The sequence below is a fragment of the Macaca fascicularis genome, chromosome 5, assembly GCF_037993035.2.
Source record: "Macaca fascicularis isolate 582-1 chromosome 5, T2T-MFA8v1.1".
Taxonomy (NCBI): Eukaryota; Metazoa; Chordata; class Mammalia; order Primates; family Cercopithecidae; genus Macaca; species Macaca fascicularis.
Genome location: NC_088379.1, coordinates 60,258,063 through 60,285,061, shown reverse-complemented (window position 1 = coordinate 60,285,061; position 26,999 = coordinate 60,258,063). Strand labels below are relative to the sequence as shown.

At 38.3% G+C, this 26,999-nt stretch overlaps 1 long non-coding RNA gene and 1 pseudogene across 1 annotated transcript; both read right to left on the bottom strand.

The window, feature by feature from the left end:
• Positions 1–4,271: 4,271 nt before the first annotated feature.
• LOC102127637 (elongation factor 1-beta pseudogene) lies at positions 4,272–5,036 on the bottom strand (annotated as a pseudogene).
• Positions 5,037–5,117: 81 nt separating this feature from the next.
• LOC135970793 (uncharacterized) lies at positions 5,118–25,588 on the bottom strand. Its single transcript, XR_010586643.1, has 3 exons — positions 25,502–25,588; positions 11,108–11,358; positions 5,118–5,311 (listed from the first exon to the last, which is right to left on the bottom strand). It is a non-coding gene; the product is annotated as an uncharacterized lncRNA (long non-coding RNA).
• Positions 25,589–26,999: the final 1,411 nt, after the last annotated feature.

The following is a 26,999-nucleotide window of genomic DNA, read 5'->3' as shown; positions in this document are numbered from 1 at the left end:
GAAAGAGTAAATTGAAGGACTATGGAGGCTAAGCTGGTTAGGAGCAAAGTGAGAACATGAGGACATAAAGGACAGTGAAAGTAGAGGAACAATGGATTGTAAACACTTTTACCTTGTTAAATAAATGACTCAACATGGAGATTTTGAAGATGAAATTCTAGGTGTTTCTTGCTATCATCAATGGTCCAATAGTTTTTTTTTTTTCTTTCTTTCTTTTTTTTTTTTTTTAATGTAACAGTTGCAGGGGATTTTTTTTTTTTTTTTTTTTTTTTACTTTTTTGCATTCATTGTTTCAGGATTCCATATGGTTGTTTTCAGGAACAAAATTCACTCCAAGTGAATTTTAAAATACTAGAAAAATGGCAAATTTCCGGTTTCTACTAACTTTGTGATATGTATGCACCCTGTTTAATGCTTTGTGTTTTGAAGGACGGTTTTGCACTCTCAGAATCCTGCAGGTCAAATATTATTTATACATATTACTAAGAACTATTCACATTTTTTGTTTGGTGATAAAATTTTAATTAAATCAACATTATTTTACACAAATGCGTCATTTCTTAAGGCTTATAAATCTTTGGATTGTACATAGAGCTTTGTTTACACATATGTATCTGGAGTTCAACCCTTTCATGACACATTTTTATGCAGACAATTTGCCTTATCTTCTGTTACTGAGTCATAAAAGCACACAGAATAACAGATGAGGCTCTTATGAGATAAGAAGTGGTCATTTTCTCTGTTGTATACCTGTTATATTTAAGATCAAGACCCATAGCAAAATCAACACCATAAGTTTACAATTCTGGGTTCCCAACCTGCCTTTAATAAGAAGTCCATCTTTTATCTACTGCCTCTCAAACGCTTGTTGCTTTTGAGTCAAAGCCTTTTTTGTATCTTCAAGGTTTGTGTGATGAATATGAGTTTTACATTAAAATCTAAAGTATATGGGAAAATTCACATTCCTTTCACACATTCAAATGATATTAAATTTGACCCTTACTCCCGATTCCACCAGAACTATGGGATATTTCATGTCAGTCTTTAATGGGCTCCTTGGTTTCTATCACCTAGACACTTCGAAGGTTCCAGGAAATGTGCAAAAAATCAAACAAACAAAATCACAAAAAACATTTGGAGAATGTCCCCCTGGTCTTGCTATTCCTAAAAGACCCATTTTCCAAACCCACACTGTCCATTGAATTGCAGAGCTGCATGTTGGGAGCACAGAAAGCCCAAGCATGGAACACAGATCAGGAGACCATAGCCGGGGTTCAGAAATTTTTGCCAAGTTGAAAACTCCAATCTTGGGTCTAAATTTCCTATGTATAAAATACAACCATTTCCCCAGAATCCTGTCACCTCTCTGGGGACCTGACAGGAGAGGTCCAGGGTCCTCATTCTGAGTAGAAAGTCATACGTTTATGTATTTCTTTTCTTTTTTCTTTTATTTATTTATTTTTTTGAGATGGAGTCCCATTCTGTCGCCCAGGCTGGAGTGCAATGGTGCAATCTCAGCTCACTGCAACCTCTGCCTCCTGGGTTCAAGCAATTCCCCTGCTTCAGCCTCCTGAGTAGCTGGGATTACAGGTGTGCACCACCACTAATTTTTTGTATTTTTAGTAGAGATGGTGTTTCACCATGTTAGTCAGGCTGGTCTCAAACTCCTGACCTCGTGATCCACCTGTCTTGGTCTCCCAAAGTGTTGGGATTACAGGTGTGAGCCACCGTGCCTGGCCTTATGTATTTCTTAGTCCTGGATAATGTACCTTCTCTTTCCTTCTCAGATCTCTTTCCTCTCAAAGATACTCTTCTCTTTATCCTTTCCACTCCAGAATTGCTGTGATAACCTTCTCAATTACTTTAGGCTTTTACAAAAAAATAAAATGCTAGTCTTTAGACATATTCTGTTTTAGACCCAATAAATTTAGAGCTCCCTAGGGAAAGACAGTACAAAGCGGACAGGGAGCACGAAATGTAAGAAAATGACTCCATAAAGTATCCTCTCCAAGCTTGGAAAGGCCATCTCCATGCTGATCTGAGCTTTGGCCCTAACCTGCCTGCTATTCAGTTAGTCATGTGCTGAAGGAGAGTAACAAATGCAGCACATCCTGAAATTCTCATGCTTAATGCTGTAATTTCCCTCGGTAGGGCAATATCTTATCTAAATAGAGCTTTGCCACTAAAACTTACTGTGGCATCCAGTTACACATGGCAGGGCTAACAATATACCCTATTGCTTGTTCCTGGAAGAAAACAATAGCAAATTCCAAAGGCCTGTTCTGGCAGGACTGCGGCAAGAATGACCTACTTCTCTAATGCCCTAGTGACCTACTAAAATTACTGAGATTCTGAGCCGTGTCATACGATCACCTACAATAACAGCTACTCAGGTGATTAAGCTCCAAAGGAGGAAGCACATTTCTGCTTCACTGAGTTGGGCCGGAATCTCCATTTAATGGTGCTTTCAGTGAAGACAAACGTGGTTCAGGGAAAAATAAACCTCCTAATTCATGGGGCTCACAACATAAGACTTATAACAAATGGAAAAACTCTTTTTGACCTTGTGAACAGACTCAGAAATGGGCTCTTGAGTTTCTCCAACTCTGTACTATATTTTTTAGATATTGGCTATATATTTTATTTTTTAAAATTTCAATAGCTTTTAGGGTACAAGTAGCTTTTGATTACATGGATGAATCGCATAGTGGTAAAGTTTGAGATTTTAGTGCATTCATCACCCAAGTAGTATACATTGTACCTAAGATGTAGTTATTTTATCCCTCACCTTCCTCTAACCCTCTCTGCTCTGAGTCTCCAAAGTCCATTATATCACTCACTATGCCTTTGCAAACCCATAGCTTAGCTTCCACTTATAAGTGAGAACATATGGTATTTGGTTTTCCATTCCTGAGTATAGGCCAGTATAGTTCACACATTCATTATAATAGCAGTCTAGTGTTTTAGCTTCCTGTTTGTTAAAATAAAATTCGAAAGTAGAATAAATTGAGGTTTTTTTTTTTTTTTTTTTTTTTTAGTAGACCTCAGTATTTCTGAATGATCAATGCTTGGAAGCAAGATCAAGTAATTATTTTAAAACCATTCAAGGCTGGGCACAGTGGCTCACACCTGTAATCCCAGCACTTTGGGAGGCCGAGGCAGGTGGATCACTTGAGGTCAGGAGTTCAAGACCAGCCTGGTCAACATGGGGAAACCATCTCTACTAAAAATACAAAAATTAGCCAGGCATGGTGGCGGGCACCTGTAATCCTAGCTACTTGGGAGGCTGAGGCAGGAGAATCGCTTGAGCCTGGAAGGCAGAGGTTGTACTGAGCTAACATCACTGAGCTCTGTCACTGAGTGACAGAGCAAAACTTCATCTCAAAAACAAAACAAAACAAAAAACTGTCCAAAACTTACCTCCTGAGCTTCCATAGTAAACACAGATTTATTTATTTATTTTTTGGGGAGGGCATACTTGCGCAGTGTTCTAGTGGCACACTCTCTAGACAGGTAACGTCAATTCTGAGACTGATTCTGATTCTTTCTCCTCAGGAAATATTAGATGTTTTGAAAAATAATCCAAAGGTTTCAGACTGGAATATTATGTAATATCCTGTTTAGAACCTTAAAAAAGGAAAGGTATGCATAAATATTATATGGTGATAGTTTTCTCCTTCTCCTCTTTTCTCCACTCTCCCTCCTCCTTCTCCTTCTTTTCCTTCCCTTCTTTTCTCCATCCTTTCCTCCTTTCCTTTTTTTCCCTCCTCTTCCCCTTCTTTGTCTTCTTGTTCTTTCCTCTCCTCCTCCTGCTTCTCCTTCTCCTTCAGTTTATCTGTTTTCCCCAGCCTACAGGGAAATCTGCGGTTTTGTGTAGGGCATTGAAGGTGGTGAGTGGGGGCATCCTTTACTTAGAGAAAAGAGTAGGTGGAAAATGGGAACTTTGAATTAAGAAAAGAATTGCTAGCATCCTGGCTTGAAGCTACATTATTCAATATTGTGGCTTTATTTTCAGAAATAAGTGACTTGTATATGAACGTCTGACGATTCTTTCCAGTGAGCCAATATACTACTTGTATTCTCGATTATGAGCCTTACCATCTTCAATCTCAGTCATATCCATATGATAAAACTGTGCCAGGTGATAAGGATCCAGAGCTGAATGGTCCATGATCCCTGCACTGAAGAAACTCATTGTCTGTAATGGCAAATAAAAATAATTTGAGCTATAATATAGAGCTAAGTGGTAATAGTTAACAATTTAATTTGAATTTTTTTTTAATCTTTCAAGCTTTTATTTAAATGCCATGATCCAGGATGGATTTTAGATCTTGTTGAAAGCAGCCACATCCATGGACTGCACATAGTCCTCAAAAGCAGTGATCTGCTCCTCCAGCATATCTGTTCCAACTTTATCATCTTCAACTACACACTGTATTTGAAGTTTCTTAATTCCATATCCCACTGGAACTAGTTTAGATGAGCCCCAGACTAAGCCATCTGCTTGAATGCTTCTGACGCACTCCTCTAATTTTGCCATATCTGTCTCATCATCCCAAGGTTTCACATCTAGTAAGATGGAAGATTTGGCAACAAGTGCAGGCTTTTTGGCTTTCTTTGATTCATATTGTGCAAGACGTTCTTCCCTCAGCTCTTTGCTTCTTCACTTTCCTCCTCATAATCAGATCCAAAGAGATCAATACCATCATCATCTTTACTATCTGTAGTCCACTTCCTGTAGTGTCTTCCACATCGGCAGGACCATACTTGCCCAAAGCTTTCTTCACTCCTGGCAGGCTGGCCTTTTCCTTTTCGTAAGACTTGATGCGATTATACCAACGTAGGGCATGACACAAGTTGGCAGGCGGTGGGTCGGACACGGCCTCAAATATTGCCACATCTGCTTGTGATGGCACATACCTCTCGATGTAGCTCTTGTCTGCCAGGTAATCGTTGAGCACCTGGAGGCCGGTGGGGCTTTTCAGGTCTCCGAAACCCATGGTGTCAGCTGTATCCGAGAGCTGAGGAGCAGCAGAAAGAGAGTGCACAAATTGTGGGTGCCCCGCACTGAAGAGAGGAAAAAGGGTTAATTTGAATTTTTACAGAAAATTATGAAGTATGTTGTTTAAATAAGATAGTCCAAGATCATACAGCTATAGGACGTTACTCAAGGCTTGAACCGGCAGTTTATGACAAAGCACTCAATTCTGAAGAATGACAGAGGAAGAAGGACCTGGGGCCAATGACAGCTTCTGAGGGGAAATTATGTTTCTGTTTAGTCTTGAAGAATTCACAGAAGAATTCTGCATCCCTGGTAGACAAGACAGGTGAGGACATTTCATGTACAAGAAAAGGAAGGAAAGAGACTGTGAAAAAAGAGATAATTACAGCAACTCTTGATATCTAATATATCAAGTCCTCTTTCTTTGTTCTTTGTTCCATTGGGTAATTTTCTATATACATATTGATATCAACTTGTTTTAATCAGATAATTGACGAACGAAACATATTTTTTTTTTTTTTGAAGCAGAGTCTCGCTCTGTTGCTCAGGCTGGAGTGCAGTGGCACGATCTTGGCTCACTGCAAGCTCCGCCTCCTAGGTTCACACCATTCTCCTGCCTCAGCCTCCCAAGTAGCTGGTGTTCCGGCCCCTGCCACCACGTCCGGCTAATTTTTTTTTTGTAGTTTTAGTAGAGACGGGATTTCACCGTGTTAGCCAGGATGGTCTCCATCTCCTGACCTGGTGATCCACCTGCGTGGGCCTCCCAAAGTGCTGGGATTACAGGCGTGAGCCACCAAGCCTGGCCAGAAACATAACTTTTAATAGCCTCAGAAATAGACTACTGTATGGGCATTTGATACGAAAGAGGTAGCATTATATAACGTGGAAAAAGGTGCTGGGACAATCGAGTATCTGTACGGGAAAAAATCAAATTGGACCCTGTCTCGGATGCTGTGGTGCCCTTCCCAGTTTTCCCCTTCAGAATGGTGACACTAATTGTTCCAGCTGCAATATTGCTAATTGACAGGTCGCAGCTGAATCACTCCTCAGGAATTGCCCTTGGCCTACAGGAGCTGCCTTGCTGAAGGCTGTGGTCCCTCCCTGAAGGCATCTCACATCCAGAGACTGGCTGATGTGGGGATACAAATTCTATCAATTTGAGACAAGCTGAAAGCTCCTACAGGACCTGCTGGGGCCTCTGCTGCATATGCTTCACCATTCAAGTTTCTCCTCTGCCCAAATCTGCCCTCCTCACCTTTTTTCAGGTATCGTTCCCATGCTCATGCTCCAATAAACCACATGTTTACAAATCACCATCTCAGAGATCCTCCCAGGGAGGTTTACCTAAGACCCCTAACTTACACCATACCCCACAATCAGCGCCAGGTAAATTAAAACTAAAGTACAGAAAGATGGAAATAATTTGCACAAGGTTACACATCTGAACAAGAATAGAGCTGAGATTTAAACCTGAGAAGTCTGGCTTTAGAGTCTCTGCTCTTAATCCCTAATGGCAAAGAAAATAAACCACTTATGACTGTGTGGAGTATCATGGATGAATTACACAAACATACTGTGGAGCAAATGAAGCAAGGCACAAAAAATACAAAAAGTATGATTTCACTTATGTGAAGCACAAAACCAGGCAACATAAGTTGGATTGTTTAGAAATGCACACACAGAAAGTAAAGGTATAAAGAAAGGCAAAGGAATGACTATGGAAAAAATCAGGAGGTGATTACTCAAAGGAAACAGGAAGAGGTGAAATAGGGAAGAGGGTTTTGAGAATGTTGGTAATGTGTTATTTCTTTATCTGAGTGGTTGTTACACATATGAACATTTACCATTTATATGTGTTTCACGTTTATAATAATGGTTTTAAACTATAGCTATGTGTTCTTTTCTTTTCTTTCTTTCTTTCTTTCTTTCTTTCTTTCTTTCTTTCTTTCTTTCTTTCTTTCTTTCTTTCTTTCTTTCTTTTTTCTTTTTTTTTTTTTTTTTTTTGAGGCAGAGACTCATTCTTGTTGCCCAGGCTGGAGTTTAATGGAGTGATCTCTGCTCATTGCAACCTCCACCTCCTGAGTTCAAGCGATTCTCCTGCCTCAGCCTCCCAAGTAGCTGGGATTTACCGGCATGTGCCACCATGTCCGGTTAATTTTTGTGTTTTTAGTAGACGAGGTTTCACCATGTTGAACAGGCTGGTCTTGAACTCTTGACCTCAGATGATCCACCCTCCTCGGCCTCCCAAAATGCTGAGATTACAGGTGTGAGCCACAGCACCCAGCCAGATATGTGTTCTTTTCACTTTTTTGGTGAATGTGACATATCTTACAATTTTTTTAAAAAACGGAATAAAGAAATCCATGGTGAGAGGTGAGACTGCAGTAGAGAACCCTGTGAAAGATATGCTAAGTGTCTTTTCTCTTCAGCCTTCACCATAAAATTTTGCAGAAGCCTTCACGAGTTGTCTGGTTATGAGCAAGCAACTCTGAAGTCCTGGTGGTCCAGAGAGGTGCTGCTTCTGATCTCTTTCACTATGGAGCCATAGAGAGCTGAACTTCCCATCTCCCAGTAGAGCTTTGAGGCACACGTTTTAATGTGCCTGCTTTCTCTGCTGCATGGCGTTAGGCATCTCGGAGGCAACATTCTGAAACAAAACTCATCAGTGCAGGATGAGCCTTTAAAATTCTTTCTTTTTCTTCCTGAGATTGAGTTTATACAGCATGGAATGATAAGGGAAATAGACACTCTTGTAACATAATCACACATGATATGGCCACAGATCTGAGTAGTATGAAAGATCTGATTACCTTGCAGGTACTACTTACCTCCAAGAAAGCTCCCTCTCATTCTTTCCTCCTATGTCATTTGGCAGGCAAAGAGTTAGGGATAAAGGGCTGATACTGGGGTTAAAAGGAGGGAACCACTAGAAGTCCTGAGCAAAGGGGACTTCTGGTAGAAGAAAACAGTAGGATGAGGGATATGAGGTTCCTTAACCAACTTTAAGGAGATGACCAACTGAGTGAACCGAAAGTCAACAACTGTGACATTGCAGTAGTATGAGAAATGTGTGCCCAAGGCAGTGACTAGGGTTCAGACACCATTCTGGACTCCCAAGTCATTCCCATCTTATATTTTTGTAATTATTTCCAGATATTTGTCAGACTAAGATTTAGGCCATGTGGGACAAGGATTGATCTGTTTCCTGTCATCCTCAATGGGAACACAGTTCTGGAGGCTCCACATATATTCAGTTTACCAACTCTACAAGCACATGTTATGCATCATATATCTGAATAGGGCTCTGAGAGCCACAGATAACACAATTCTTTCTATCAAGGAGCTCACAGTGTAGCCGAGGAGGCAACAGGCTATCTGACAAGGAGAGTGCCAAGCCCTTCTCAGGCTCTGGGATGGGTCTCAGGGATAGCCCCTGTGTTAAAGAGTGTACCTATGAGTTAAAATACATAATCATGAAAGAGAAAAATGAAATGGAGTGTTAGACTTGGAGTAAGAGATTTGGAAAAAAATTCTAGGAGAAATAGTTGAAGAGTTGAAGTTGAAAACAAGTAGTTATTTTTACTTTGAATTTAATTATCTTTCTGGAAAAAAAAAGTTTTCTTTCAATTTATATTTTTTTCTTCTCACAGCTTTTACATTGTTGTGCTTTGAATCCAGTAAGTGCATAAGGAGTTGGGGAAGGACGTTTGGGGAAGGGGCTGGAGTACAGTTTTAAAGGTTAAGACTTCCAGATGGGACATGTAAGCATACATATATAAGCATTTATTTCTTTCAAATATGATTTCTTGGGCAATTAATGGAATAACACTTGAATTAAAGTCATTTTATGATAACATAGAGCAATGGAGCATGACTAGGAAAAACGAAGAATCATACTCTTTCCTATCTTGATGCTTGAATGGATTCTTGAAAAACTGTAAGAAGAGGTAAACTCATCATTTAATGGTTTAGAAACCTAGCCAACTCTGCAGGCGTTTATCAAGACATTTCAGTTGTTTGGTTTTATGAAAGTCTTTGTTTCCATTATTATTGCAAAGAATAAACTTTTATTTGTTCACTGAAGAGTTTCTAAAGTGTTGGAATTCTAGCAGCAGGAAATTCATTTCCCAACTTGCACTTACCACGTAAGAGGCATCAAATTGCTCATGAATTAGTAGGCTAAAAGCCCTTATTGTTTCCTGGTGGGACACTTTCACAGCGCTGGAGAAAACTGAATACCAAATGTTGTTCATCATGCGTCTTGGGACATGTTACTGAGGGTCTGAGATTTACATAGAATTTATAGGAGGCAATGCCACTGAGTTAAGTAGGGAGCAATCTAGATCCTAGAACAATGCTGTGGAGTCAGAAGGCTGTGTCAACAGTGTCTACTGTGCTGAACCTTTAGCTACTACTTCTTTCTCACATGCACTGAGTCGGAAAATGCTGTTTCATGGGCTGTAGCTACTTGTCAGGTCACTGACTCAACAAACTGAAATATTAGCCAAGGAAAATGTTGTGCAATTCCAGTTGCTCACTCATAGCACAATCTGTAGCCTCAGACTTGCCAGTCTTAGTCCACTAAGAGCCAACATGAGGTAAAAGGAGAAACAGTCTGACCTTAGCTATAAAGGACAACAGGATGCCAGCACGCTAGGGTCATGCATGCTCTTTTCCTCTTTCATTGAATTGGTGGGCCCATGACTAATTTATGCAAATATGACATGGAAAATAATTTCTTGAAGAGAGCTCCTTTGTGCCAAATGTTCCCTGGTTTTCTTTTGGCCTGGCCTATGGATGATATTCACTTATTTTAGGGTCAGGCTTCCAATTTTCCTGCAAGACAGGGCCAAGAAATGTTTATTTCACAAAGAGGCCAAGGTCTGAGATGCAAGACTACGACTGAGTGAGGCCCCAGAGCAGGATGACAATAGAAGATGGTTTCACTGGCATTCCATTCCTTTCTCCTCCCCACCCCCAATCTCAGAGTGGCCATGGTTCACTGAAGGAATAGTAATTGTCATCTAAACCTGGGAACAGTGGTGCTTGGTACTTGAGGGATGAGTCATTTAAACTTATTCACGTTCCCACTGGAAAAACTCTCTTCTCTCAACTCACAGGATATGAATACCAACTCCCTAAGGTCATTAAGATATAAGAAGGAACTTTCATTATAATAAAATCAAGTATCTAGAAAAATTATTCTGCAATAGGAGAATGATAGTCCCTTGGTTCTACAGGAGCTCACTGTTGTTCAACAGGTGTTTCCAGGCATCACTTACAGTCCCTCTGAGTTCTACCTGAAATGAGGTCTGAACATACTGCTCCTCCACCTGCTCTGTCCTGTACTGGGTGGCTCTATTTTTTTTCCCTAGATTTCATTCATTTTCTTTTTCTCCATCTAGTTAGCTCTATTGGAAGAATATGTTTGTCCTAGAGTTTGTTCTCATTGGACTGCTTGGTGAAGGTGGTTCTTTTAACACAAACTATGGTTCTAGAAATGAAGCATTAAAAGATCGAGTATTTATTCCACATGGGCTAGACATCCCTTTCCATATCTTGAACTTCTATAGCATTCTGTATACAAGTAGAAATTCACAGTAACTAGCTCTGGGTCCACTTTTATTGCTCCCAATCCATGTCTACTGGAAACACTGAGTTCTGAGCAATAACTAATGTCTGCATGCCCTGGTGAATGAATTATCCTAAGTGAAGGTGGAGAGAAATAGCACTTCACAAAGCGGAAGGGACCTAAAAAATAAATCTGCCCCATCTCTCTCAATTTCCTGATGAACAAAGAGATATTCAGAGAAGTTACTCATTCACAGTTGCTTGTTGGTGGTAGCCAAGTGCCTGATATCCACTTCTAAGGAACTGTTAGTTACACTATGATGTCTATTGTGTTAATACTGTGAAAAGGGCTGCAATAAAATGTATTCACTTCAACAAATAGTTATTGATTCTCCTCTATGTACAACTACAGTTTATGATATGCTGGTCACAGACCTCAGTGCTCGGGATACCCACAGTCATTGCTCTCCTGGAGTTCACATTTAACTGAAGGATAGATTACAAGAAAAACACGATTTGTATTATAGTTATGACCTTTAGTTGTCACACTATGCAATGAGATAATTTGCACTGGAAATGGCTGGCTGCGTGTTGCTCTACAAGTGTAGTGAGCATGTTATCTTCTGTCTTCTGTGGCATTCCGAATTTAAAACACTCTGCTTTATGAGTGCATGCTTTGGGCCAGGTATCCTGTTTTCTGGTTCCGAAGATGTGGTCACAGTAATCATGGCACGTGGCAGGGTAGGCTGTTTAGAAGGCATGCTAAAAAGGCATGCAACAAGCAACTGGAGGAAACGGGAGAGAATGTAAAAGAAGAAAGTTATCCAAAACCAATTGGGAAAATTTGTTTTACAGTATTTTAGATTATATATATATTTTTTTTTGCTAAGGAGTTATAGTAAATCAGAGTGTTCTGCAAATATTTTTTGTATAAAAATTAATTACCTCATGAAATAGAAAATAAAGGAGTTGAGGGGAGCACTGAAGAGACTTCAGCAATGTGACCACTGGAAGGCGGCTTCTCTGTGGAAAGGCCTCGCCGTAACCCTGGTGAAATAACCCCTCAGACCATCTGCCTTTTTTACTTTTGATTTCAAGCTTTTTTTTTAAAAAAAAACCCAACATTCTACTAACTGGATTACAGCCTAGAACACTGGTGTTCTGAAGGTTTTAAATAAAATATTACTAATGCCACTACATATAAACCAAATTGTCTGAATTTTTCTAGGCAGCAACTGTGTCTATAATAGTGACTTGATGATTTAGACAAAAGTAATCCATCAAAGAAAAGTTATCCATGTATTCCACATATGCCGTGCTAAATATTCTTTCCTCCACAGACAAGACCTAGTCCTTGCCCTAGAGTAGCTTATATCCAGACAGAGAAACAACATGAGATATTTACTCCCGGTCAGATATTCTTAGTAGCAAATCAGACTAAAGGCCACATAAGTCCAGAACCTTAGTTTCCAACGACATAAATCCAGAAAATTTGTACACTCTAACTCATTACACTGATGCAAATGATTATAATATGTATTAGATGTATAGATTACAGACTTTTGAGAAGTCACAATCAGGATCCTATTTGAGTTAAGTAGAATATCTGTTTAAAACATCTATATTGAGTACCTACTATGTGGCATATAGTAGATGCTCAGGAGAGATGTTTGCTTGCTATTTACTTTGATAGATCCCATGAGGGCTCACATTTCATGATGCTTTACAGCAGGGGTTCCATCCCCGGGCCTGGACCAGTCTGTGACCTATTAGGAAACAGGACGCACAGCAGGAGGTGAGTGGCGGGTGAGCAAGAAAAGATTCATCTGTGTTACAGCTGCTCCCCATTGCTTGCACTACCATCTGAGCTCCACCTTTTGTCAGATCAGCTGTGGCATTAGATTCTCATAGGAGCACAAATCCTCTTGTGAACTGTGCATGGGAGGGATCTCGGTTGCACGCTCCTTATTAGAATCTGACACCTGATGATCCGTTACTGTCTCCCATCACCTGCAGATGGGACTATCTAGTTGCAGGAAAACAAGCTCAGGGCATCTACTGACTCTGCATCATGGTGAGTTGTATAATTATTATCTCATTATATATTACAATGTAGTAATAATAGAAATAAAATGCACAATAAGTGTAATGTGCTTGAATCACCCCTAAACTGTCTCCCCACTCCTTGTCTGTGGAAAAATTGTCTTCCATGAAACTGGTCCCTGGTGCCAGAATGGTTGGGGACCTCTGCTTTATCGCACTCAAGATAAACAAAGTGCCTGCAGCCAAGGATGTGAGTCATCAGAACTAGCTGGAAGAACCACTTTGAGAAAGAAACTACTAGCACAGGAAAGCAAAAACAACTTCCTCTTGCAATCTTACCTGAAGAATTTCTGTTGGAATTTTCTTTTCCATTTCTTTCTCTTTTTTATTTTCTTTATAAAATTTTAAAGTCCGTTTCACAACTTGCATATAAAGAATATCTATTAGAGGTGCTCCACTTGGCATTTATAGGCAAGCCAGGCAGTCCTTGTTCTTAGGATAAACACACTTTATAGTGAATTTTCTTTATCCAGCCCAGCAGGCTGGCTCTTTCCTTGGGAATAATGTCGGGTATGTGATTGTTCCATCTTCAGATCCTGTATCAACCTGAACATGCTCTTCCACCTTGCAGCTTTCAAAACCAAAGACATGGCTCCCAAACTAGCTACTTTCCAAATCTATTTTAATAAAGGTGCTTCAGGAAGCCGATGATACCAATCCACAAAACAATTTCACAGGGAGAACTGGGTCCGTTGTCTCAGCTTTGTATCTTAGCAGCTTTGCAAAAGATCATTTCCCAGAGCCTAAGTTTCCAATGACATAAATGCAAACAATTTGTAAAATCTAACTCATTACACTGATGTGGATGATTATAATATGCATATTGATCTCTATATTCCTGACTTTTGAGATTATAATAAAGCAAATGTTACAAAGAAGGTGAAAATGCAAATATATATTAAGAATCTGCTTTAAGCTAGGCATGTGCTGGCTTTATATGTGGTTCTATTTATTTGATTTTAATACAGTTTTATAAGAAGAGAGTATTAGTTATATTTGATAGGTAAATAATGAGGACTCAGTTATTTAGAGTCACGCAGGCAGAAAGCAGAGGGATTGGGATTCTACTTATAAACCGTTTGACTTTATACCTATGCTGTTTCAACTGGACTAGGTGGCTGCTGCCAACAATAAATCACACCATCAGAGAATCTCCCAGGTAACTGTCTCACTAAAATGCAATTTCTCTGAACAAAGAAATGACAATTTTTGGTCAGGAGAGACATTCTGAAACTATATAAAATTATACAAGGATCACTTACCTTCTTAACAAATATTGTTCTGCCTGTGATCCTTTTAGAAAATAGAAAGCAACAATAGAAAACTCCAGTGGAGATTTAAGAATTTAGTTCAGAACATTACATTCCTTTAGATTATAGTTGAGCAAAAATTGGTGGATTATTTATTTAAGAAAAAGATTAAATCTCTGACAACTTACATAATAAAAACTACCATACATATTGATATTTCATTTAATAAATATCAATACATATTGATATTTAATTGATTCATTGAAAAAATAGAGAGATTGGGCAAGGTTGCTAAAGATCAGGTTCACTCTGACGAAGGTCTGGTCTCTCTGATTTACACCATTGCTTAAGTTATTCCAAAATATGCAGCCTCTTTTTAAGGTAAATAACTATGAGACCAGTGTGAGAACATTGTGTTTTCTTTCCAGGATGCTGAATTGAATTGACGTCTTTGTAAAAAGGGAAATGAGTTCTCTGGCTGGGTTTGGGGAACAAACCTCAGACTATCAAGAGTTCTTGAATTTTAATTTTAATTGTGACCAGTGCCCTGAGCAATTGGTTTCTTCTAGGCCTGGGATCACAAAACAGTGTTGTATAAAATGGAAAGTGCAATGCTTTTTAGGTAAAATAACTTTTCCCTTCCTCTCTTCCTCCCTTCCTCCCTTTCTCCCTCCCTCCCTCCCTCCCTTCCTCCCTTCCTCCCTCCCTTCCTTCCTTCTTTCCTCCCTTCCTCCCTTCCTCCCTCCCTCCCTTCCTCCCTTCCTTCTTTCCTCCCTTCCTCCCTTCCTCCCTTCCTCCCTTCCTTCCTTCCTTCCTTCCTTCCTTCCTTCCTTCCTTCCTTCCTTCCCCCCCATTTTTTTGGCAGGGGGCTAGTATGTAAGACTATATATATCAGATAACTCTTTGGACTACATTTTAAAATTTTCATCTGATAATTTACTTCTGTTTCTGTGTGGTAAGAATGAGAGCTCTCAATTATTTAGCACTAATTGTGTGCCAGGTTCCATCTGAAGGCTTGACAAGAGTTAACTTAATTATTTGCCATATTTTGAGGTAGATACTACTGGCACTATTTTTTAGACTGAGAAAGGAGATGTAGAAAGGATAAGATGTTGTCCAAACCCACATTGACAGTAAGTTTTGGAAATGAGTCTTTAATCCAGCAATATCCAACTTTAGAGTGTGTTCTTAAGCACTACTCTGTAAGTTTTAAGCAGCTCCTTTATGATGTCATTGAACTGGGTTTTCCAATCACATTACACATGTGGAGATTAAGACCCATAGTAACAATGACAACACTTTCATAACAGTTAATCTGTGTTAACACACAAATCCTTAAGGAAGTGCTCTTTTTATCTCAGTTTTATGGATTAGTAACTGAATGCAGAGAGGTTAAGCAACTTGTCCAAGATCACATAGGAGTAGGTAGTAGCATTGGGATTTAAATCCCAGGAATTGGGTGTGCTGTGGGAGCGTGTAATCTTAACTACTTGGGAGGCTGAGGTGGGAAAATCGCTTGAGCCCAGGAGGCAGTGCTGGGATTACAGGTGTGAGCCACTGCATTGACCTCATATAAGGAGGAAGATTTTCCAAACACTGATGAAACCTCTAACAACATACTCTGCAGTTTATAGATCGTTCCTACCTAGAATTTAATTTTCATATACATACTGTTTCTTCAAAGCATTAAGAATGTGCAAACAAGACTTCCTGGAAAAGTAAGGCATGTGGCATGCACAGTCGTGAGCTTCATGCCAGGAGGGCAAGGAACACAATCACCTGGGCCCATGAGAAAGGAACTCTGATCCTTCCCTGTCCTTTCCCAGAGCAGGGATCCTATCATTTCTAAGAGAAGGGCCATTGGCAGCCTCTAGTTCTCAGAACTGTTTGTCTGCTAATGAAAATGAACACACTTGATTTTGTACAGGTTAGTGTGAGATATCTATTATTTCCCCAGTGAGATATCATGTTGGCAGTCGGATATATTCAAGTCTTGAGTCAGTTGATACCGAGTAGATAGATAGATAGATACATACATACATAAATACATACATACATAGAAAATATTAACAGCAAAACGATGCTGATGGCTCAGGATGTGTGTTGAGACAGACAGAACTGGGTTCTGTCATTCAAGCTGTTATTCACACCCAGTGTCACCTAAGCCAAGGTTTGAGCTGCAGTTACTTCAACTGTGAAATGAGGTTTCCTTCAACAGATATATATTGAATGCCTACAATGTTCCAAGGACTGTTCTAGGTACTGCATAGAGCAGTGAAGAAAAAAAACCTGACAAAAATCTTCACCCTTCTTAAGTTTATATTCTAGTGTATGTGTAGGAAGAAGGAGGGGAACATGGAAAGTCAGTTACTAAATTGGTGAAAGGGGAAAATATATAGTATGTCAAATGCTTACAAGTATTAAAGAATAAAATAATGCAGAGAAGGTGGAAGGAAGTATCTGCTGCAGGAAGAGATGAAGAGCTGAAGATGGTGAGAGTTAGAATTATAAATAGGGCAGTCAAAAATTGTTCACTGAGGAGCAAAAATTCTAAGGCAGGACAGGGAGGGCAGCTGTCTGAGAGAAGACCATTTCAGTAGAGGGAAACAGTCTTCAGCAGAGGGAAGAGCTAGTGCAAAGACTCAATGCCTTGTGGTATAAAGGGAAAAAAAAATCAGTGTGGCTGAAACAGACTGAATGGAAATCAAGAGGGCACGGAAACTGCAGAGGGGTTGAGGATGTCACTGCAGTTTTAGGCTGAGCAACTGGAAAGATGGAGCTACTGTTTACTGAAATGGAAAACTCTTTGGGAGGAGTATATAATTTTGGACAAGTTAAGTTTGAGATTTCTATTGCTGCCCAAGCGAATTGTCAAGTAGCCATTTGGATAGTCATATCTGCAGTCAGCAAAGGAGACCAGGCTGTAAGTATACATGTGCAAATTGTCAGGTTTTGAGGATATTTATAGCCACAAAAGTGGGGATAGGTAGAGAAGGAAAGAGGTCTCAGTTTCAAGGGATTGGAGTTGGCTACTGTTAAGAAACCTAGGAGGAACCGGCAACAGAATGACAGAGAAACCAGCAACAGGATGGTAAAGAAAATTCAAGAATGTGTGGCATCGGGGAAGCCAAAGGAAGAGGAAGAGAAAGTAAGCTTCTGCGTGAAATGTTGTAGATAAGCTACTTTCTTCACAGCATTACAGCATGAGTTAAATAAAATGTTATTTGTACAAAACAGCATAATATCTGGCACAGCACTGCAGGTAAAGCTTGTTTTCCTTTTCTACAATGAAGTTTTAAATGAATATTTAAAAATGTATTTTGAACTTCTCAAAGCAAAATGTAATACCATTTATAATTTCATAAAGACATTTTATCTGCTAATATCAGGACATCATTTTCTCGAACACAATGAAACTTTTTAAATGTGAGAAAATAAAATATTTCTTAGAGATATTTCATAAAAGCTTAAGATAGACTCTTTTTGCCTCATAAAATTTATGCATAATTTCATATAAGGTAATAATGAGAAAATCAGATCCAATATAAAGAATTTTGTTTCATAATCAAATTTTTAGAAATAAGTCATCTTACATATTAAAGAATAGCTAGAAGGAGAGAGCAATGAATTTTATGTATAAAATTTATGTATAATAATTTTTCCTTATAAAATTTATGCATAATTTTATAAAAGGTAATAATGAGAAAATCAGATCTAATATATAGAATTTTGTTGCATAATCAAATTTTTAGAAATAAATCATCTTATATATTAAAAGATAGCTAGAGGGAGAGAGGGATGATGAAAGAAGAAGAAGAAGACATTTTTTATACTTTGTGTGACACACTCTGCAGGGAGCTTTATGTGTGGATCTCTTTTAGTCTGCACATTAACCCTACAAGTTGGAAATGGCTCTTCTCAAACACTGGAGGTAGAGCAGCCCCAATGTACCTGCTACTGTGATGCCTTCCATGTGAGTATTTTCTCCAAATGCTAATTTGGAGAAAACAATTAATATGAGGTGAGACGCTGTATTACTTATTTGCCCTGAATAATGAAAATAACCCCAGGCTGGAGATAGGAATTTGTCCCAAACAATGTCTTCAGCCACCCCTCCAAACAAAGTTTGAAAAGGATGTGAATAAGTAAATGCAGAATCAGAATTTTCTCTCTCTTCTGGCCTAAGTTCTTCATTTCTTAGTTGAAGATAACCAAGGTCAAATCACATAATCAAATGACAGAAAATGATTCCAGAGACACAACCAGGCATATCAGATCTATCTCTTCTTGACTTGTGATGTCCACACACAACACCTATGAACAGGTGCGCTCAGCCTACTAAGAAATGCACTCATCATGTGTCATCTACAGATTTTCTCAAGACTAGAACATTTGTGAGCAATGGTCCCAAGGCTTTCCCTGTGGAGTTGAATACACAGATTGAACATAGACATTTTGTATAATCCTAGTGACTTGTGGATACAGTTTCCATAGAGCACTAGGTTCTCCAAGGCCACAGTCACTAAGTGGGGTTCCATGGCAGGTGTAAAATCTCATTGGGTGATTGTGTCATGCTGTGCTTACAGCACTATGTTGGTGGAAAAGAGAGGAAAACCTATTACTGAAATCTGTGCTATTTTACATGATATTTTAATTAGTTATTTTTAGAACATCTTTCCTTCTAGAATGCAAAACTCTCTGAGGGGCTGAGAATATGTCTACTGCTACCAAAATTGTAACCCCCATCATCTAGTATAGAGTTGGTATACAATAAACATTTGCTGCGTGAATGTATTCTGCTTCATTCCAGAGGCCTACCAATTCTCAATTTCACTGTAGGCCGAAGAGCTGCTCACATAGAATACTTTTAGTGCCTTACATTTTCACCAGTTTAGATCAATGGACAGAGAGATGCTTAATTACTGCTCTAGAAATATAGGTCCACATGCCTTGAACTTCAGAATATTAAATTAGAGGTGAATGTTGAGTCTACTAAACTGTATAGTCTGTAATGGCAGGAACTGTATTTATCTCACTCATATTTAATCCCAAGAGTCTTCATAGTACCTGGCCCATATCCGTTGTTCAATAATTGGTTTTTTAAATACCTAATTTATTAAACAAGGTGTTTGATTGAACAGCAATGACAAAAGTGAGCTTACTCAGTCTTAAGTGCTAGCAGTAAAAACAGTCACGAGGGGCTTGCAATGAGCTCCACTGGGGGGAATTTTTCTTCTTCACATTTTTGTACAATGAATGGACTCATAGGACACAGCAGACACCCAAGAAATATTATTTTAAAGTATATTATACTCAAAGAAAACCAGGAGTGTCAAAAGACTCTTAATTAATAGAAAACTGCTGAGTCAATAGGATAGCTAATGTAAATAAATTGTGTTCAGAATTTGATTTTCTAAAACTAAAAAAAAAAAAATTAGTGCTATCTTGAGTATACCAGATGTTTTAAGAATGGATTTGTGAAACTACAGCCATTTAAATAATATCTTGAAATTTTCAAATATCAAATCTTTCTTGAATTATGTTCTACACAGTGATTAATCAAAAACTAAATTAGATATTAATTCTCATTGTAGAAAGTAAGTAGTCTTATAATATATTTGTAAAATTAACATTTTAACCTTCAATTATGTCTATTTGGATAGAAACAAAGTTAGAGCTGATAGTGACCCTACTGAGGTCTGATAGGGTCTCTTAATGTTGAAGAAGCAGTAAAATCAGTAATAGCTTTCATTCCCCCCCAGGAACTGTATATGGTTATACTTTGTTATACCAGTGGCTTCTTAGACTTGTGAACCCCTTATGGATAAAATCCCAGTAAGAACAGAATAATAGCCCATAAATCAAGCTGTGTCTCCTATTTAACTACATAAAGATACAACTATTTTATATATACACACACACACATATATATACACACACACATGCACACACACATACATACATACATACATATATATGTATTTTTTTTTTCAGAGACATCTGGCTCCATTGCTCAGACTGGAACTTTCATGTTTTTTTAAGCTCATAAGGGAATAATTCTTAGTTGCTGGATGGAGCTCAAGAAGGGTCAGTGAAGAACTGCAAAGTGGCCAAAATGCCAGGCTGAGCTGCTCTTCAGTTTGGATGCTTGCAACAAAAATGAAACAAAACAAAAAAAAAACAAGCAAAAAAAATCACTTTTTGTTCTGCGAAACTTTACTTTTGGAAACTTACCAACTTGTAACATATGGGAATTAAATGAAGATAACAATCAAGTGAAATAACTGGCATAGCACTTGGTTCTAATAGGCTTCTATAAATGCTGCTTCCCACCACTCCTCTCTCTTCCACCTGTTTCACCTTTTGAGAACCCTAAATCATGACTTCCAGCTACATTATGCCTGGACATCATGACTGTTCAGCTTACTGAAGGGAATGCCTTCTGATGATTGACACTTACTATCTCTTTCTTACTCCTCTCCCTATCCCCTTGTCTTATTCCCTTACTACTCTCAACCAGGAAGCTGGAGTAGCTGAAAGTAGATTTCTTCCACATGAAAATGCCTAGGTCACTAGGCACATAAGAGGTGCTAAGTAATTGATAAATAAATAAGGAGAGAGAGAGAGAGAGAGAGAGAGAGAGAGAGAGAGAGAGAGAAAGAGAGAGAGAGAGAAAGGAAGGAAGGACAAAACCTAAGATAGTATAAGCCATTACTAACCTGTGATGTTAGATCTAAGACGTCAGAGAGGAGCTGGAGTGCGGTGATTCCACCACTGTGATGCCTTGTAGTGGTCACAGTGCAAGTGCTGGGTATAGATGTCATCTAAACTGGAGGTATAAGACCTATGTCATGTGAGAACAAGTCTGTTTGATATCAGGCTTCACCTGGTCAAGCCCCAGCATTGACCATTATTCCAAAGAAATAAAAAATACTACTCTGCGAGATCAGGCTCAAAGGACAGGACTTGAGTTTAAAATACACTTCTGAAAAGACTCAAAATCAAAGATCATGAAGTTGTGGCTAACCTGGAAAGAATGCTTATGGATTTGCTTTTTAGTTCTCAGAAAATGAGATGAGCAGGGCATCAGCTGAAGTTGAGAATGATTAAATGTAGACACACCTAAGGAGATTACTACTTTTTACAGTGATTAATGCTCTTAGTGAAGTAACTCTTCCAACTTACCACTTTGTAAGAGGTTTATACACATTCACAGCTGCCCCTCTTCCTTCAGCAAACCAATGGTATGGGAGATACAGCACTTGACTTGGAATCAGGCAGTCTGATTTAGAATCTGGCTTTTCACTATCAGCTATATTAGGATGGTAAGTCACTTAAATGCTCTAATCCTTGTTGTCCACTCCACTCCCCCATTGCAAAATGAGGATATAGTAGTTTCTGCTGGTGCCCATCCATCCTTATCCCCTTTCCCAGATCAGTGCACCCACTCTCCAGCTACCAGAAGTGCTGGCTGATAATGGCTGACAGTTGCCTCTTTGCCAGGAGAAATGTCCTTGTCTGGAGAAATGTCCTTGCACCTCACCTCCTTCCCCTGATAGCTCACTGGCAATGAGTAGCCAACAAGAATGATGGGGAGTAGTAATGTCTATTTCACAGAGTTGTTAGGATGAAATAATTTAGCATACATGAAAACGCTTATGATGCTAAAGTGAATGCTGAAATAATAAAAAATAAAAAACAGACCAGGCACAGTGGCTCATGCCTATAATCTAGGCACTTTTGAAGGCCAAGGCGGGAGGATCACTTGAGCCCAGGAGTTCAACACCAGCTTGGACAACACAGGGCAAGTCCTGTCTCTACCAAAAAAAAAAAAAAAAAAAAAAAAATTACCCAGGTGTGGTGGCACATGTCCATAGTCCTATCTACTTGGGAGGCTGAGGCAAGAGGTTCACTTGAGCCCAAGAAGTTAAGGCTACAGTAAGCTGTGATTGGGCCACTGCACTCCTGAGCAACAGGTGAGAACCCATCTTAAAAAAATAAAAAAATAAAAAAGGAACTAAGAAAATTATAGCCCATTGTTAACCTATAAAGTTAGACTCATGATGTCAAAGAAGATAGCCATAAATTTTTACACTTTCTGAGAGAATTCTGGTGGAATGGAGGGCATATCCAATTCAGAATGACAGTGTTTGTGTTCTCACATGTGGAACAGACATTTTACATTATCAGAAGAAATGCTGTCAAATGGTTATGCCAATAGTGTGTGAGGTAAGAGAATATTGTCCTCCATGTCAGGATGTCTTCCTTAGCAACTTCCTGGAAAATTACAAACATTTGTACTTTCAAATAAGTAGAATGTTTGGCATGGCTCATTGCTGCTCTTTACCCATTGGTAGCTGATTTGAGATTTGTTTAGGTCTTCCAAATAAGCAACTAAGAGTAATTCTCTTTGTAAATGATAGTGACCACAGTTGCACTCTTTGTTGAATGCCTACTGTATACTGATTACTCTACATACACTAATTATATCAGTTAATCCTTCAAGGGAATTACAATTATCCCAACTTTGTACACAAGGAACCATGGACTCCATCATTAAATAATTGGCTGAGGTCACACTACTGGTAAGTGTGTCAGACTCATGGTTGGAAGCTGGGATTGTATGACCATACAGTCTGTGCTCTTGCCACCATTTTCTTTAGAGCCGAATTAGGGCTGCATGTGGAAGGACGCATGTCCATATTTTTACTTTATGCGTTCATTCTTTTTTTTCCCCTCACACAACTTGCACAATGAACCTATGTTTTTCTCTCTCCCTTCAACTATGTGGTTTGTTTCATTTGTTTTTTAAACTCTTAGTGAGATTGCTAAAGCTGGGAGAAACAGTCACTGATGGGCCTCTCCTTAGGCTGCTCAGATGACTCTCTTAATTTCCATAGAGTTTGATATTTCTATGTTGACTGAGGAAACGGAGATATTTCTGACCACATATAGTAGACCAAACACTTAACTGAATATGTTTGCCTACGCTGTCTTGTTCAGTTATCAAAATAGTCTGTGAGGTAGTAATTACTAGCCCCAATTTGTAGATGAGAGACTTGGGGAGAAGAAAGATTAAATAACTTGGTCAAAGTCACATGGTGGGCAGCAGGTCTAGGATTTTTTTCTAATGCACTTAACTCCAAACTCTGTGCTATTTTTATTGTACATTGCTGCATGTTGCCTAAATACCTGAAAGCATTGTTTCCATTTTTTCCCAGTATTGGTATCTTTTAAGAATAATAATTTCAGTTCTGTCATTTTATTATGATCTAGTGGTAGCACAAGGAGGAAGGAAAACTGTCGTCTCAGAGAAAATGTGATGTTGAAAGTCTAAAGAGTAGATTACCTTTTAAGTGTTTTGGTTTCTAAAGAGAAAAATGTGAAGTCATTGAGCCATGAAAAGAAGCTGACTCAAATCTAAAAGATTGTTTTGAGTATTAATGTTCTAGCAAAATGATAGTGGTTTGTGGCAATTTCCTCCTTTAACAAAGTCACAATGGAAGGACTAGAATAATTAGAATTACACCCTGGTCTAATCACCAGAAGATGGAAGAGAAGCAAATAATATGTATGAACTATTCTGAGCACAGATATTTACAAAGAACTACTAAAGGGATTATGAAAGGAAGGTGAATCAGAACTGAGGAATTGAATGGTGCAATTATTTTATATAATGTAAGAATGGGCTAACGTGAGAAACCATCCTTAATACTCATATCTTACACAGATTGGGGAAGAAGATCTTCCTGACCCTGCATGCAGGATTTCACAATATTTCAATGTTATTATGAGTACATAGGTAAAACATAGAAAGAAGATGTGGGTAATGATATGTCTGGCAAACTTGCGACTGCTCTGCCAAAGATTATCACAAGATTCCAATAGTGGGATCAAGTGAACCTGAGTTAAGGAAGTTAAGTAAGAATGTTATTGCTAAACAGAAGTACCTCAAGCCTCCCATGAAATATTCTGGCATTACCTCCCTTTTCAAAAAATGTTCTCCAAAATTGGTTATTATTTGGGGCGTGTTGGTAATTTTCCCCTTTAAAGATGATGCTCAAACATTATGGTGCCTGCTTATGTTAATCTATTCTGAAAACGTATTTTGGGAGCAACAATGAATGGCTTATAAAAATTTTCCCTAGAGCCATGTTAGTTATATTCTTAACAGTTGTTCAAAGTTCAAGATGCTGGCAATGATTGTTTGCTTATCAAAGTATATCTAATCTGGGGATTCGTTCAGTTAACCTTTACTAAATAGATTGCAATCTTTCTCTTTTTTAAATTCATTTTTCTGTTTGTTTTTTCCTAAGCCTGGTCAAGGTACCCTGAGTTAAGAAGCGAAATGTCAAAATGACACACCATTAAGCTGACCTAATAGGGTAGCTTAAATAAATATCATATTTAGACAGAACAAAGAGATTATTGAAAACTTTCTTGATAATACATGGTTATCCTTTAGAATTGCATATTCAAGCTTAGTTTTGTAATAGCTCATATATCTCAAAGATTTTATGATTTTAAATACAATCACATATTCCTATCAGAAATTTGAATTTAAATTCTGAAATGTAAAAAATTTCACATTCTTTGAGAGAGATGACGCAAAGGCAAATCATATCATGGCCTTATCATAGCTATACTTTGAGAAATCTCAACTTTTTGTGGGTTTTTGACCGAAGAACTTTAAAGGACTTATTTACTTTTTCTGACCTATCCCTCAAATGAGAGCAACACTGTTGAAGTTCCATTTGTAAATTCATCACTAAGACAGCTGCAGAAAGGGATAAAGAGGATGAGTGTAACCCCACCCCCTAGTTTAGTAGATGAAGAATCTGATGTCCAAAGAGATTAAGTGGCTTTCTCAAGGTCACAGAGCAAGCAAGCAATGGAGCCAGTGCTCAGAACCCAATTTTCTGAAGTCCTGCTCAGTTTAGACCACTTGCAAAGTGCTTTAAGGAAAGAAGAAATTATACAAAATAAATTAATATGCTTAATTATCAGCCTTTAATATTGCAGGACAGAGTCTATTAACTGAGATTCATCTGGTCTGCTAAGCACACAACAAGATGATTTTAATAATCAAGTTTTATAAATGGTTTATCATGAAAAATGTGGCCCACATCTTTCAGTGAAAGGGAAATAGAAGATCAAATTATTAGTTTAGGTTAGTCTACAGATAAAATTCCAAATTTTGTATGAGACTTCTAAAGAGGTCTTAACACATAGGTTAGTTCTTGTGCCACTAAAAATGTTGTCCTTTTCGACATTTAGAATCTTTGTCCACTTTGTAGGTAGAAATCTCTTGCCCATAAAAACATGGCCAAATATTTACATCTCTTCATATTGTAGTTCTATTTTAGATTTGAAATACACAACATTTGTACAAGTTAAAACTGGAGATTAGAATCTTATAATGTAGGATTTGGACAAGATGACTTCTAAAGACACCTATAGTTCTCAAATCCTAAGTATGACAATGAGTAATTGTATTAATTCATTTTCATGCTGCTGATAAAGACATACTCGAGACTGGGCAATTTAGAAAAGAAAGAGTTTTAATTGGACTTACAGTTCCATGTGGGGAAGCCTCACAATCATGGTGGAAGGCAAGGAGGAGCAAGTCATTTCTTACATGGATGGCGGCAGGCAAAGACAGAGCTTATGCAGGCAAACTCTCATCTTTTAAAATAATCAGATCTTGTGAGACTCATTCACTATCGTGAGAACAGCACAAGAAAGACCCACTCCCATAATTCAGTCACCTCCCAGCAGGTTTCTCCCATGACACGTGGGAATTATGGGAGTTACAATTCAAAATGAGGTTTGGGTGGGAACACAGCCAAACCATATCAATAATTCAGTAATTGCTGTCTCTTATGTACAATGGGATTAGTGTGATATATTTACTCATTCTGCAAAAGGAGAAAGGATCAGCAAAAGGGAGAAAAAACTTTCAATATTAATAATTATTTATTAGTGGTCTTAGTATTACAGAATCCAAATACCATAGAACTTTAAAATAGTCTGAAAAAAAAAAGAGATTTAAATGTTTCTCAAGTAATTATTATTGAGAAGATTGCTGAATCTTGGATAATCATTCTCTTTATAATTTCTTCATTATGCTAGTGTTGTATATTGTGCAGTTTCCTTATTATAATGCTTTATGGGCTAATGATGCAATATCGGATGTGTATCATGGATAAATGAGAAAAGCTTGTAGATTCTCAGTCCTGGAAAAGTCTTGGGAGCTCATGGAGTGTGGTTAAGAAGGCAGGCTCTGGAATTTGATATTAAAGTTTGAATCTTGCTCTGTCATATACTCCTATGGGACCTTGAGCAAACTTCATATCCTCTCTGCCTCAATGTACTCATTAGCTAATTGGGATAATAATAGTACTGATCTCATAGGGTTTTGGAGAGGATTAAATGACTTAATACATGGCAAGCACTAAGGATAGTTCCTGGCACATAGAAAATACAGTGTTAAATATTCTCTGCTATAGTTGGCCAGGTTTCTCATTTAATGGATGAAAAAGTGAAACCCATCAGTAGCAAATCACATTTTATATTTCAGAGAAGAGAGCTTTGTCATAGATATAAATCTATATGATACATCTCACTGCATTCTACAGTGCATAATGACAGCACTGAACTTTGAAAATAACTTTTTTTCAATAAAAGAATGAGTTCAGCTTGACTCATGTGGTCCAGTACAGGGTCACTCCAGGGCTGGCCTTATAAGTCATTGGAATATGTAACTGTCTACGTTGTCTTTAGGAGATCTGGGAATGCCCCATGTCAAAAATAATTTCCACCCACTAACTGATGTCTGCAGTTTTCTTTAGTTTAAGGTGTTGTCCCCTGTTGAAACACACATTTTTCTATTAGAAGTAACACTTTAAATTTTTAAAAATCATTTCTATAATATTGTAAAAGACAATTCAAGAGACAGATTTTGATAAAGGGGAAAGGAGAAGAGAAAATGAGGATTCCAGGTCCTATAAGTGAAGCATGCAATTGAAGTGGTTTGGGAATTTTGATAGCAGATTTCTCCACATTTTTTAATT